The sequence below is a fragment of the Dromiciops gliroides genome, chromosome 2 (assembly GCF_019393635.1).
Source record: "Dromiciops gliroides isolate mDroGli1 chromosome 2, mDroGli1.pri, whole genome shotgun sequence".
NCBI classification, from domain to species: domain Eukaryota; kingdom Metazoa; phylum Chordata; class Mammalia; order Microbiotheria; family Microbiotheriidae; genus Dromiciops; species Dromiciops gliroides.
The window spans coordinates 494,188,166-494,202,994 of record NC_057862.1 but is presented as its reverse complement, the minus strand read 5'-3'; positions in this window follow the sequence as shown (position 1 = coordinate 494,202,994).

Sequence of the window (14,829 nt, the reverse complement as noted above, 5' to 3'; positions counted from 1 at the left end):
CTGAAGCAGAGGGGGAGGGGCACCAGCCCCTCCCACACAGAAGAGACCCTGAGGGCCTAAGGTTTTCCAATCTCAGCCCAAAGGTAGGGTCCCCAAATCAAAATAAATTTCCACATTATGTTAATCCAACCCTTGCCTAAATTGCTACATTTTTGTGCCTTATCTCCAATTGCATAATGGTTTTTATATAACTTCTAGGACTTCAACCATTTTCCATGATGCAAATGATAACTCAAGTCATATCAAAGGAAAAAGCCTAGGCAAGTATTCCCTTTAGTCCTTTTTTTTATTCATAGCAATGTTCAAAAAGATTGATTCTAGAATATCTGACTCATGCTCTATTAATATTAGTAATATGGTGTAATGTTAACAATTCAATCTGGGGGCAGCTAGGTGGCACAGTGGATAGAGCACTGGCCCTGGAGTCAGGAGGACCTGAGTTCAAATCCGATCTCAGACACTTAACACTTACTAGCTGTGTGACCCTAGGCAAGTTGCTTAACCCCAATAGCCTCACCAAAAACAACAACAACAACAACAACAACAAAACAATTCAATCTGGCCCTGATGAAGAGAGGAGAAAATGAACTATCCTACCTTCTTTACAGAGTGCCATACTGTGCATTTTAAGCCTTTCATCTGTCAGACTTGCTTGATAAGTTGTAGTGTTTTTTTCACTCTTTTGGTTATTGTTCTTTGCTCCAAGGGGTGGTCTTCTAAAGAATAGAAGAGAAGTGATAAATTTGGAAATGAAAACAATATAAAAAGCAAAAAACATCAATACATTTTTAAAAAACAAAAAATGTAATTACCTTGATTTAATTCATTCATCAAAATATATATTGTATGTGTCATGGATGTGAAAGCCTAAGACCTTTATTTGAATCCTGAATGTGCTATTTAATCAATCAAAAACATTTTCAATCATCTGTTGTGTGCCTCAGGAAAGAGATGAGTGCTGTATCTATAGATTTGGGGGTCATCTGTATAGATTTTTTTTTTTTTTGCAGGCAATGGGGGTTAAGTGACTTGCCCAGGATCTGAGACCAGATTTGAACTCAGGTCCTCCTGAATCCAGGGACAGTGCTTTATCCACTGAGCCACATAGCTACCCCCATCTGCATAGATATTTTAGTTTAATCAATGTGGTTTATCCCTAAAAAGAGCAAATAGAGGTGGCGCTAAGGCAGAACCTTTGGGTATACCCACAAATAGGATATGGGACATGTATGACAATCTGTAAAGGAAAGCAAAAAGGGTTAATTGTAGTAGTAGGCATCCACCAGTTGCAGACGACCATGGATCAGCACCTTGAAGAGCCACAGGCCACAGTGTGGCTGTGCAGTCCGATACGGGAGCCGCAGCTCCTGAGTGACTTATAACCGGTAACTGCTGCATCCTGTGTTGTATCTACCCCATGAGGAGTAGCTGGAGTGTCCTCTCCAGGGCGCTGGTCTGGGCAGATCAATTGGAAAACAAGCTGTTGCCCATGCAGCAGGTTTTCCCTCTCCATGACACTGGTGGATCCAAAGGGGAGGCAGAGCCAATACAGTTTGGCACCAGTGCCACCACAGGAGTTGCCTGCCAGAGGGATGTGATGTGCAACATCCAACTGGCTAAGGGACTCTCACTCCTGATTTTTCCTCGGAGTTAACTCCCGAAGCCTTTCCCATATATGGGTATAGCCACAAGGCAGCAGAGGTTTAAAATCAGGGTTTCCTTCCCCTAGGTGAGTTGCCTGCCAAGAATAATGAGCCCCGCCTGCACAAAGCAACTGGTTTTAAGGCGCCAGTGACTCGCTTTTGCCCCTTCTCCTGTTAGTGGAAACAGTTCTGCCACGAGAAGGCCAGGAGTTGGGCTTCAGTTGTCAGAGGCTATTTGAGATGCATGCTACTAGAGCAATTTATAGAGAGTGGGAGCTTATCCCCACTCCCACCCTGGCATGACAAACCTTTGGAACCAAAGGAAAATAAGAAAGGTTAGTCTGGCAGATACAAAGAGAACCATAAGACATCAATGACACAATCACCCAAGGAGAAGATAGAAATGGGAAGGAAATGGTAGTTAACAATATCAAATATTATAGAGCAATCAAAGACAATACAATAAAGGTAAACCTGAACTTAATAATAAAGAGATCCTTGATGATTTTGGAGAAGGCAGTGTCAGGCCAATGGTGGTAATGGAGATCAAATTATAAGCAGCTGAGAAATAAAAAGGAGGTGAAAAAGCATGGGCAATGAATGTACATACTTTTTTTTCCCCTTAAGAGTCTGGCTGTAAAGGATGGAGAACTATAGGACAATAGTTTAAAGAGACAGTCAGACTAAGTAAGGGGTTTTTTAATATATATTCTAAAGAGACAGTTAGACTAAGTAAAGGGTTTTTAATATATATTCTAAAGAGACAGTCAGACTAAGTAAAGGGTTTTTAATATATATTCTATATTTTAAGGATAGGAGAGACTTGGACATTTTTAAGACAATGGACAAAAACCCCTTAGTTTCTTGGGGCCTCTGTATTCTAAATGATAACTATGGAAGGATTGGGCTAAATCAACATTCAGATACCTACAAGCACTATAGACTTGATTCTATGTGTAGGCCCCTATGCTTACTGTCATAATAAAAATAGAATAAAATATCAGTCTTACCTTCCAAGCTGCCTCATAATTATTACATATATTGAGTGATGTAGTCCTCCTTCCCTTTCATTGAGGAAGCTGCTTGGGGATAGAGCACTGGGTCTGAAGTCAGAAAGGCTGGAGTTCAAATGTGGCCCTGGGTAATCACCCTCTGCCTTAGTTTCCTCAACTGTAAAAAGGGAATGATAAAACTACACTAAACCACAATGTTGTTTTGAGCATCAACTGAGATTGTATTTGTAAAGCACTTAGCAGAGTGTCTGACATATAGTAAGTGGTATATAAATGCTTACTCACTTAATCCCTTCCCTTTCTCCTCTATATCATGTTCTAGATTACTACCTACCTGATACTCATATTGAGGCAAATGTTTTTTTTTTTTTTTACTCCATTATTAACCTGTAAACTCCCTGAGAGAAGGGAACATGTGTACTGAAACTCTTGTAAGCTCCTCAACACCTACTTCCTCTACACCTAGTATAATATACTATGGACACTATACACATGATAAATATTTTTTGAGAGATGAATGAAGTTCCCATAATTCCTAAAGATTTTGACTTTTTGTTTTTCTTCTTAAATGATTTATTTGATATTATTAACAGTTGTGAGATTATCTTTTTTTAATTGATAAAATATTTTATTTTTTTCCCCGTTACTTATAAAGATAGTTCTCAACTTTTGTTTATACAGGCTTTCCAATTTCAGATTTTTCTCCCTCCCTCCCCTCCCTTCCCCTACCCCTAGATAGCAGATAATCTGATATAGGTTAGATAGATAGATAGATAGATAGATAGATAGATAGATAGATAGATAGATAGATAGATAGATAGATGTAGAAAGATAGATACACACATGATAACATTAATCCTATTTCTGCATTAGTCATGTTATAAGAGAAAAATCAGAGCAATGATGAAAAACCTCAAAATAGAAAAAACAAAAGCACCAAAAAACAAAAGAAATAGTATGGTTCATTCAGCATCTATACTCCACAGTTTATTTTTTCTTGGATTTGGAGATCCTCTTCTATCATGAGTTCCCTGGAACTCTTCTATACCATTGCGTTGGTGAGAAGTATATAGTCCATCACAGTAGATCAACACTCAGTGTTGATGATACTGTGTACAATGTTCTTCTGGTTCTGCTCATCTCACTCATCATCAGCCCACCCAAGACCCTCCAGGATTCTCTGAACTCCTCCTGCTCAGCATTTCTTACAGCACAATAGTATTCCATTGTATTCATATACCACAACTTGTCCAGCCATTCCCCAATTGAGGGCATCCCCTCAACTTCCAATTCCTTGCTACCAGGTAAAGAGCAACTAAAAATATTTTTGTACATGTGGGTCCCTTTCCCCTTTCCATGATTTCTTTGGGAAAAAGACCTAAAAGTGGTAGTGCTGGGTCAAAGGGTATGAACAGCTTTATTGCCCTTTGGGCATAATTCCAAATTTCTCTCCAGAATGGTTGGATCAGTTCACAGCTCCACCAACAATGCATTAGTGTTCCAGTTTTCCCACAGCTTCTCCAACATTTATTATTTTCCTTTTTTGTCATTTTAGCCAATCTGATAGGTGTCAGGTGGTACCTCAGAGTTGTTTTAATTTGCATCTCTCTAATCATTAGAGATTTAGAGCATTTTTTCATATGGGAATAGATAGCTTTGGTTTCTTCATCAGAAAACTACCTGTTCATATCCTTTGACCATTTCTCAATTGGGGAATGACTTGGATTCTTATAAATTTGATTTAGTTCCCTATATATTTTAGAGATGAGGCCTTTATCAGAAGTACTGGCCACAAAAATTGTTTCCCAGCTTTCTGCCTCCCTTCTAATTTTGGATGCATTGCTTCTGTTTGTACAAAAATTTTTTAACTTAATGTAATCAAAATCATCCATTTTGCATTTTATAATATACTCTATCTCTTGTTTGGTCATAAACTGTTTTCCTTTCCAAAGATATGATAGGTAGAATATTCCTTTCTCTCCTAATTTACCTATAGTATCACCTCTTATGTCTAAATCGTGTATCCATTTTGACCTTATTTTAGTATAAGGGTAAGATTTTGGTCTATGCCTAATTTCTGCCATACTATCTTCCAGTTTTCCCAGCAGTTTTTGTCCAATACTGAGTTCCTATCCCAGAAGCTGGAGTCTTTGAGTTTATCAAACACTACATTACTAGTGTCATTTACTACTGCATTTCCTGTGCCTAGCCTATTCCATTGATCTACGGCTCTATTTTTTAGCCAGTAACAGATAGTTTTGATGACTGTCGCTTTACAGTAAAGCTCCAGGTTTGGTATCGCTAACCCACCTTCCTATGAATTTTTTTCATTATTTCCCTGGATATTCTTGATTATTTGTTTTTCCAGATGAATTTTGTTATTATTTTTTTCTAGCTCTATAAAATAATTTTTAGGTAGTCTGATTGGTATAGCACTGAATAAGTAAATTAATTTAGGCAGTATTGTCATTTTTACTATATTAGCTCTGCCTGTCCATGAGCAATTGATATCTTTCCAATTATTTAGATCTGATTTGATATGTGTGAAGAGTGTTCAGTAGTTGTGTTCATAGAGTTCCTGGATTTATCTTGGCAAGTAGACTGCCAAGTATTTTATATTATCTACCGTTACTTTAAATGGAATTTCTCTTTCTATCTCTTGCTGCTGGACTTTGTTGGTCATGTATAGAAATGCTGATGATTTATGTGGATTTGCTTTATATCCTGCTACTTTGCAAAAGTTGTTCATTGTTTCAAGTAATTTTTGAGTTGATTCTCTAGGATTCTTTAAGTATACCATCATATCATCTGCAGAGAGTGATAGTTTTGTTTCCTCCTTGCCTATTCTAATTCCTTTAATTCCTTTTTCTTCTCTGATGGCTAAAGCTAACATTTCTAGTACAATATTAAATAATAGGGGTGATAATGGACATCCCTGTTTCACCCCTGATCTTATTGGGAAGGCCTCTAATTTATCTCCATTGCATATAATATTTGCTGATGGCTTTAGGTAGGTACTGTTTATTATTTTAAGGAAAGCTCCACCTATTCCTAAACTCTCTAGTGTTTTTATTAGGAATGGGTGCTATATTTTGTCAAAAGCTTTCTCTGCATCTATTGAGATAATCATATGATTTTGGTTGGTTTTCTTATTGATGTGGTTGATTATGTTAATAGTGTTCCTAATTTGAGCCAGCCCTGCATTCCTGGTATAAATCCCACCTGGTCATAGTGTATTATCCCTGTGATCACTTGCTGTAATCTCCTTGCTAATATCTTATTTAAGATTTTAGCATCAATATTCATTAGGGAAATTGGTCTATAATTTTCTTTCTCTGTTTTTGCTTTGCCTGGTTTTGGTATCACCACCATATTTGTGTCATAAAACAAATTTGGTAGAACTCCTTCTTCACCTATTTTTCCAAATAATTTGTATAATATTGGAATTAATTGTTCTTTAAATGTTTGGTAAAATTCACCCATAAACCCATCTGGCCCTGGGGATTTTTTCTTAGGGAGTTCATTAATGGCTTGTTCAATTTCTTTTTCTAATATGGGTTTATTTAAGGATTTTATTTCCTCTTCAGTTAACCTGGGCAGTTTGTATTTTTGTAAATATTCATCCATTTCATTTAGATTGTCAAGTTTATTGGCATACAGTTGGGCAAAATATTTCCTAATTATTGCTTTAATTTCCAATTCATTGGTGGTAACATCACCCTTTTCATTTTTGATACTGGTAATTTGGTTTTCTTCTTTCTTTTTTTAAATCAAATTAACCAATATTTTATCTATTTTATTGGTTTTTTCATAAAACCAGCTCTTAGTTTTATTGATTAATTCTATAGTTTTTTTTTGCTTTCAATCTTATTAATTTCTCCTTTAATTTTCAGGATCTCTAATTTAGTGTCTAATTGGGGATTTCTAATTTGTTCTTTTTCTAGCTTTTTAAGTTGCATGCCCAATTCATTAATCTCCTCTTTCTCTCTTTTATTCATGTATGCATTTAAAGCTATAAATTTTCCCCTAAGCACTGCTTTGGCTGCATCCCATAGATTTTGGTATGTTGTCTCATTATTGTCATTCTCTTGCATATAGTTATTGATTGTTTCTATGATTTGTTGTTTGGCCCATTCATTCTTTAGAATGACATTATTTAGTTTCCAATTGATTTCCATTCTACTTTTCCCAGACTCTTTCTTACATGTAATTTTTATTGCATCATGATCTGAGAAGGACGCATTTACTATTTCTGCCTTTCTACATTTGACTATGATGGTTTTGTGCCCTAATACATGGTCAATTTTTGAAAATGTGCCATGTACTGCTCAGAAAAAGGTATATTCCTTTCTATCCCCATTCAATTTTCTCCAGACATCTATCATGTCTAAATTTTCTAGTAATCTATTCACCTCTTTCACTTCTTTCTTATTTATTTTTTTGCTAGATTTATCTAATTCTGAGAGGGGGAGATTCAGATTCCCCCACTAGTATAGTATTACTAAGTCCTCTTGTAACTCATTTAACTTCTCCTCTAAGAACTTGGATGCTATACCACTTGGTGCATACATATTTAATATTGATATTACTTCATTATCTATAGTACCTTTAAGCTAGATGTAATTTCCTTCCTTATCTCTTTTAATGAGATCTATTTTTCCCTTTGTCTGAGATAAGGATTGCTACCCCTGCTTTTTTGACCTTAGATGAAGTATAATATATTCTGCTCCAGCCTTTTACCTTTACTCTGTGTGTATCTCTCTGCTTCAAATGTGTTTCTTGTAAACAGCATATTGTAGGATTCTGGTTTTTAATCCATTCTGCAATTTGCTTCCGTTTTATAGCAGAGTTCATACCATTCACATTCACAGTTATTATTACTGACTGTCTATTCCCCTCCATTCTATTTACCCCCTTTGTACTTTCCCCCCCTTCTTTCACCCTATTCCTCCTCACTGACGTTTTACTTCTGACCCCTGCCTCCCCCACCCCCTCTCTTTGCTTTACCCTTTTTTCCCTTGCTTTTGTCCTCCCTTCTATCAGTCCCCCCTTTCCCTTCCCCTTTTGTTTCCCTAAAGAATGAGGTAAGTTTCTTTATCCCAATGAAAGTATGTAATTCCCTCTTTGAATCAAATCTAATGAGAGTAGGGTTGAAACAATGTTCACCCCTCCTTTCTTTCCCTCTACTGTAATAGTTTTTTTCACCTCTTCATATGATATAATTCATCCCATTCCACCTCTCCTTTCCTCTCCTCCCCATAGACTCCCTTTTTAACCCCTTAATTTTTTTTATGTATCATCACATCAAAGACAATTTATATTTATACGCTCTGTGTAAACTCCTTTTCTCTGCCCAAATACATTTACACTTCTTAAGAGTTATGAGTATTATCTTCCCATGTAGAGATTCTTTTTCTGGTCATGGCTTTCAGGCAGTCCAATGATTCTCAGATTGTCTCTCCTGGATCTGTTTTCCAGATCACTTGTCTTTCCAATGAGATATTTCACATTTTCTTCTATTTTTTCATTCTTTTGATTCTGCCTGACTGATTCCTGGTGTCTCATGGATTCCTTATCTTCCAACTGTCACATTTTAATTTTTAAGGCATTGTTTTCTTCAGTGAGGTTATGCACCTTTTTTTCCATTTGGCCAGATGAATTTTTTTAAGGCATTGTTTTCTTCAATGAGATTATGCACCGTTTTTTCCATTTGGCCAAATGAATTTTTTAAGGAATTGTTTTCTGCAGTCAATCTTTGTTCTTCCTTTTCCAAGCTGCTGATTCTTTTTCATACTTTTCTTGTTTTGCTTTCATTTCTCTCCCCATTTTTTCTTCTTCCTCTTTCAATTGATTTTTAAAATCCTTTTTGAGCTCTTCCAGGAAGGCTTTTTGTTCTTGAGTCCAATTCACCTTCCCTTGTGAGGCTTCACATGTAGGCAATTTGAGGCTATTGTCCTCATCTGAGTTTATGTTGACTTCTTCCCTATTGATGCAGAAGCTGTCAATGGAGAGTGCTCTTTTTAGCTTCTTACTCATTATTGTAGTTTCTTTATTTTTTAAGTTGAGGTCTCCTCTGGGTGTACCAGGATCCCTGTTTTGGGCTTCTTGTGCAGGGGCTTTTTACTCTGAGGCCTTTATAATGCGTGCAGTTTGACCCCCTGCACTTCCTGTCTGGGTGCGCTCTGCCAGGCGCTTGATCCCACCAGTCCTGTTCATAGCCCTACAGCCTGCCCTCCCTGCCAGTGCAGGTAGGTTTTTCCACTGTCCTTCTTGGCCACCAGATTTTTGAGCCAGGTTCCAGGGGTCTCAGTTGTTTGCCTGTGGCCCGCAGCTCCTGCTGACTTGCCCCAACCCCCTCGGCGCAGGGCTGCTGCCTTGCGCTGGGCCTCCCTTTTGCCCGAGTCAAACCGACCTTTTCCTGAAGTCTTCTAAATTATCTCTGGTTGGAAGACTGTGTCTCTCTGTCTCTTTGCAGGTTCTGTAGTTTCAGATTCCATCCAGAGGTTTGATTTAATGTTCTTTTTGAGGGAACAGAGGGAGAGCTCAGGCAGCTTGCTGCTTCCTCTCTGCCATCTTGGCTCCCTGAGATAATCTTTAAAAGAAAGAAAAATAGAAGTACTCAGAAGGGCTTACAGAAATAAAGCCACGGAATTCACCAATATAAAGAAAGCCAAAAGTGCCAGGGAGTTGCCAAAGAAGAGAAGGGTAAGAGAACTATTATAGATAGATTATAGGTAGATAGATAGATAGATGATAGATATGAAGGTATCTATGCTAAGGTACAGGTTGTACTAGGTGGTCTTTGAGGTCCCTTTCAACTGTGTACAGTGAATGACCGCTTGTTTCTTCCTTTGTGTTCTTTGTTGAGGTGAAGCAAACACTATTCTTTTGCCTTGCTTCATTCTATGTGAACTCTTTTGTATGTGAACCTAAGAAAAGGAAGTAATAAGAAGAGCTCTACCTGGGAACCATTCGTACTCCCCACACTATACCTCACCAGAAATGCAATCTAGTTTCCAGCACACTAGAGCATAGCCCTAATGACCTTATTCTATTTATGATTCTGGTTGATCTTACAATAATCATTATAGATTGCCTGGTTTGCTTTATGTACATATGTAGGTATATAGAGTATAAATGTGTATGCATACACATTCAGTACTCTGTGTACTATGTGACACATATAAAGATATATATTCCACCAATAGTTCATAGACACACTGTCTTATTTGATATTTCTGATATTCTATCAAAGACATGATACATAAAAATACATATCATACAATATACATATTTATACATTCATATACAGATATATTTACACATATTCACACACATATATATTCATATACATATATACATATATATATATATTCCATCACCATCAACCCCCCCATGACCCTTACCCCTACAACCTCTCTACCCTGTTATTGACATAGGCAAAAGAAAAGTAGTGTGTAATTTTGCTTTGTGAATTTAAATTCTGGGAATCCACCCAGAGTCCTTGGGACAAAGGGTTCAGGGTTGAAGATAGCTTGAAAAAAAAACAATGGGAGGGATAACATTTTGCATCATCTTTTGTAAATCTCCCCACATCGAAATTTACCAGCTGGCTCAACTTGCACCTGGAGCACATTCTCCTATTTCCTCTGGGAGAGAGATCTGAGGAGAAAAGACCCACACACCCCCCTTCATTTCCTATTCCTTTGACTGGGCTGGCCTGTAGTCTCCTTTGTTCAATCACTTACGTGTATTACTGCATGTAGAATAAATTGTATTAAAGATTGTAAATGCTCATTTGTGACTATTCTGTGGATTTAGGTTCCTTCATTTTACAGATAAGAAAACTAATTTTCAGAGAACTGAAAAATACTTGTCCAAGGTCACACAGGGATAAAGTACCAGAATTCCTATCCAAATCCTCAGACTTAAAATCCATTATCCCTTTCATTGGACAAATCTTTTAATATCTCTGTGCCTCATATTCCTAATCTGTAAGAAGGGAAGGAGAGATGTTTCATTAGAACATGCTGCTTCTCAGGTGATGAAAAATGAACAAGAAAGGAGCCAGGAAACCTGAGTTCCAATTTTAGTTATGCCATTGGTTCATTATGGCACCTTCAGTGAGATAATTCTTATGAAGATCAGAATGGATGGACATAAGTTTCCTCATTTGTAAAATGAGAAGATTTGGACTCATTTTTATAAAGTCTTTTCCAGTAATAATATTTAATGATTCATATATATGTTGTTTGGAGATCCACTTCATCATCCTATTTCATTGCAAAGGGGAACATATTTTCTGTTCCTCAAAGGCAAAAGTCATTCTAAATTTTCTCTTGAATAAAATACAAATTTCTCCATTTACACACACACACACACACACTCCACACAGAGTAGATAGAAGGAAACTTTAAAGGGAAACTCTCTTGCAGTAAAGACCTCCTGTAGAAGATTTTTATTAGGTTGAGTCTTGAAAGATACAAGGATTGTGGAAACTGCGTCATTAAAATCCTATATCTCTTTTTGTTATGTTTTGATCATTTTAAAAAAGGGAAAAGGATGGGGAGAAGGGAAGACAGATGGGGAAATTCCATAATTGGGATGGATTAAAAGGATTGGGGAGAGTGATTATCACCTGACCCTCACTTTCACCTAAACTAGTTAAAGGAAGGTAAAATACACACATACATACACACACACACACACACACACACACACACACACAAATACACAGAGTTTGATACAGGAAAACATTGAACTCTAGTCTCAGACACTTATTAGGTGTTCGACTTTGAGCAAGTTCTTTAAACTTTTCCTCAGTTTCCTCAGTTATAAAATGAAAATAACAATAGCACCTACCATTTAGGAGTGTTGTGAGGATAAATGAGCTAACATTTGTAAAACAGTTAGCATAGCTTCCTGTACGTAGTAAGTATCATACAAATGCTAGATGCTAGTTGGTGATGTTGGATGTTGTAGTTATTGTTATAGCTATTATCTCAACAGAGAAACAAGAGGGAATGGGGAAATAAGAAAAAGGTAGATATATGGGAGACTTGGTCATAAGCAATAAATTCTCTAATTTATATTATGCATATCATTATACATATTATGCAGACCACATAATAACTTAATATCAATACTAAACATATTCACTCAATGATAGCATCTATCTAAATACAAAAGGGAATTTTAAATAAGTTTAAAAAATAAAAAATACACTAAAATTTTATTAGTAGGAGACCTCAATGTACACCTTTCAGAACTAGAAAAAATTAAAAATAATAAACAGAAAAGAAGCCACATAGTAGAATATTAGAAAAGTTAGATGTGATGTATTTCCAATGTTCATTAATGGGAATATAAAAGGGTATATCTATTTCTATATTATGCATGGTATGTTTACCAAAAATGACAAAGTATCAGGGAGTAAATCTACACTGAAAAATGCAAAAAAGCAGAAAAGTCTTTTACTGGCCATAATACAGTAAAATTTTTGTAACAACATAGACCACTGAAAATACATAAATTTAATTGGAGAATAAATACACTATTCCTTAAAAAATAGCAGATCAACTAGGTGGAGCAGTAGATAAAGCACTGACCTCTGATTCAGGAGGACCTGAGTTCAAATCCAGTTTCAGACACTTGACATTAGCTGTGTGACCCCAGGCAAGTCACTTAAACCTCATTGCCCCACAAAAAAAACAAAAAAAAGAAGACAACAAAACAAAATTAGCAGATCAAAATATATCACAAAAATGTAAAATTTCATTAAAGACAAAGACAATTATGAGGAAATGTTCCAAATTTATGCCCTAATTTATTTTTCTTACTGTTTAACAATATAATTTCTTTCTTTGATAAGCCTATACATTTTATTTTATGAATATAATAATATCTGTTTCTGAGAAGAGTACCCAAGACTACAAGAAAAGTGATTAAGGATCCCTAGATCAGAGAAACATTTATATCTCCAAAAACTTTCAAGCAAAAAAGAGAGAAAGTATGTACATATTTTGCAAATAGCAATAAAAAACTAGAAAGCCAACAAATTAAAATAAATACACAATTAAATGTCAAAATGGCAGCTCTGAAAATGAAAGGAGTTAGCAGATTATAAAAAAAGAATAAATAAAACTAGAACCTCACTTTTCAAAAAAAAGATATAACTTTACTTAATTTGATTTAAATGAAGAGGAAGTCCAAATTATAATCATAAATAATAAAAAGATAACTGTTAAATGAAGAAAAAGAAAGTTATTAGAGATACTTTTGAATAAATTTAGGAAAACTAAAATGACCAGATTAAAAGAATCAAAAATAAGTAATTAAAATAACCTAATCCCAGAAAAATATAAAGTAATTGATAAATAAACTTTAAAAAGATGAATTCTCTCAATCATCCAAACAAAAATTAATTTTAATACTTATTTGAAGCTAAATAAAGTAAAAACAAAGAACTTACTCTATAAATCAATATTTCTTATAAACATTGTCACAAATATTTTAAGTAAAGTAGTACAAACAAGGCTACAACAACAAATGAAAAGTTTGCATACTATCACAGGTTCGGCTTATCCCAAGAATACAGTGTGAATTAAATATCAGGAAAAAATTATAAACAAAACTGACTATTACTAGCAAGAACAGCAAAAATAATATGATTATACCAATAGAGATATAAATATCTATAATATATAAAAATGCATCTTTTTTGTTTAAAATACTTGAAAATATGAGGATAAATGGGCTTTCTTATAATAATCAATCTCAATTTAAAAGTAAGAGCATACGTTATATTATTTATGACTTTTTATAAATTAGAGACTTTTTCAGTGAAATCAGGGGAAAAGCAAGGGTCTTCACTGTTACCATGAGATATAATTATAAAATGCTATTTAATCAATAAGACAAAGAAAATAAAATGAACGGTAAAAATAATATACAAAGAAGAAACAAAATCATCACCACTTGCAAATGTTTTGATGGTTTTCCTAGAAAAACCTAGAAAATCCACTAAAACTAAATATAAAAATAATTTCAGCAAAGTTACAGGATATAAAATAGAGCAATACAAATCATTAACATTTCAATATATTATCAGCAAAGCTCAGGACAAGATATAAAGAGAAATTCCATTTAAAATAACTACAGAATGCATAAAATGCTTTAGTATCTACTTATTAAGATATACACAGAATTATGCGAATACAATACAAACTCTTCACAGTAATAAAGACCTAAATTTTTGGATAATTTTTCATTACTGATGACTAGCCAATTAATACTATTAACTAAATTAATCTATGTATCCAGTGCCATGTCGATTCAACTGCCAAAATTATTACTTCAAGTAGGTAGAAAAAATGAGATTCATCAGGAAGAAAAATATCAAGAATCTCAAAAGAAATGCTGAGAAAATTGGGAAGGTAGGTGCTTACTAGTACTTGACCAGTCTATACCACAAAATAGTAATCAAGTAGGTGATTTGGTATCTGTCTTTTTTAAGATTTAAGCATTGCTATTTATTTTTCCATATAAATATTTTATTATTTTCTAATTTCATTTACAGATAGTTTTCAACATTTGTTTTTATCAGATTTCTAGCTTCAAATTTTTCTCCTTCCCTCCCCCCCCTCCCTAAGACAGCAAGTAATCTGATATAGGTTATATATGTACAATCACACTAAACATATTTCTGCTTTAGACATGCTGTGAAAGGAGAGTAAAAGGGAAAAACCTCAAAAAAGAAAAACAAAACACCAACAAAAAGTAGAAATAATATTGTTCAATCTGCATCTAGATTCCACTGTTCTTTTTTTTCTGGATTTGGAGAGCATTTTCCATCATGAGACCTTTGGAAGTATCTTCGAGGAGAATCAAGTCTTTCATAGTTGATCAACACATAAGATTGTTGATATTGTGTGCAATGTTCTCCTGGTTCTGCTCATTTTACTTAGCATCAGTTCATGCAAGTCCTTCTAGTTTTCTCTGAAATCTGCATGCTCATCATTTCTTACAGCACAATAGTATTCCATTACATTCATATACCACAACTTGTTCAGCCATTCCCCAATTGATGGACATCCCCTCTTTTTCCAATTCCTTGCCACAAAAAGAGCATCTATAAATATTTTTGTACATGTGGGTCATTTTCCCTTTCTTAT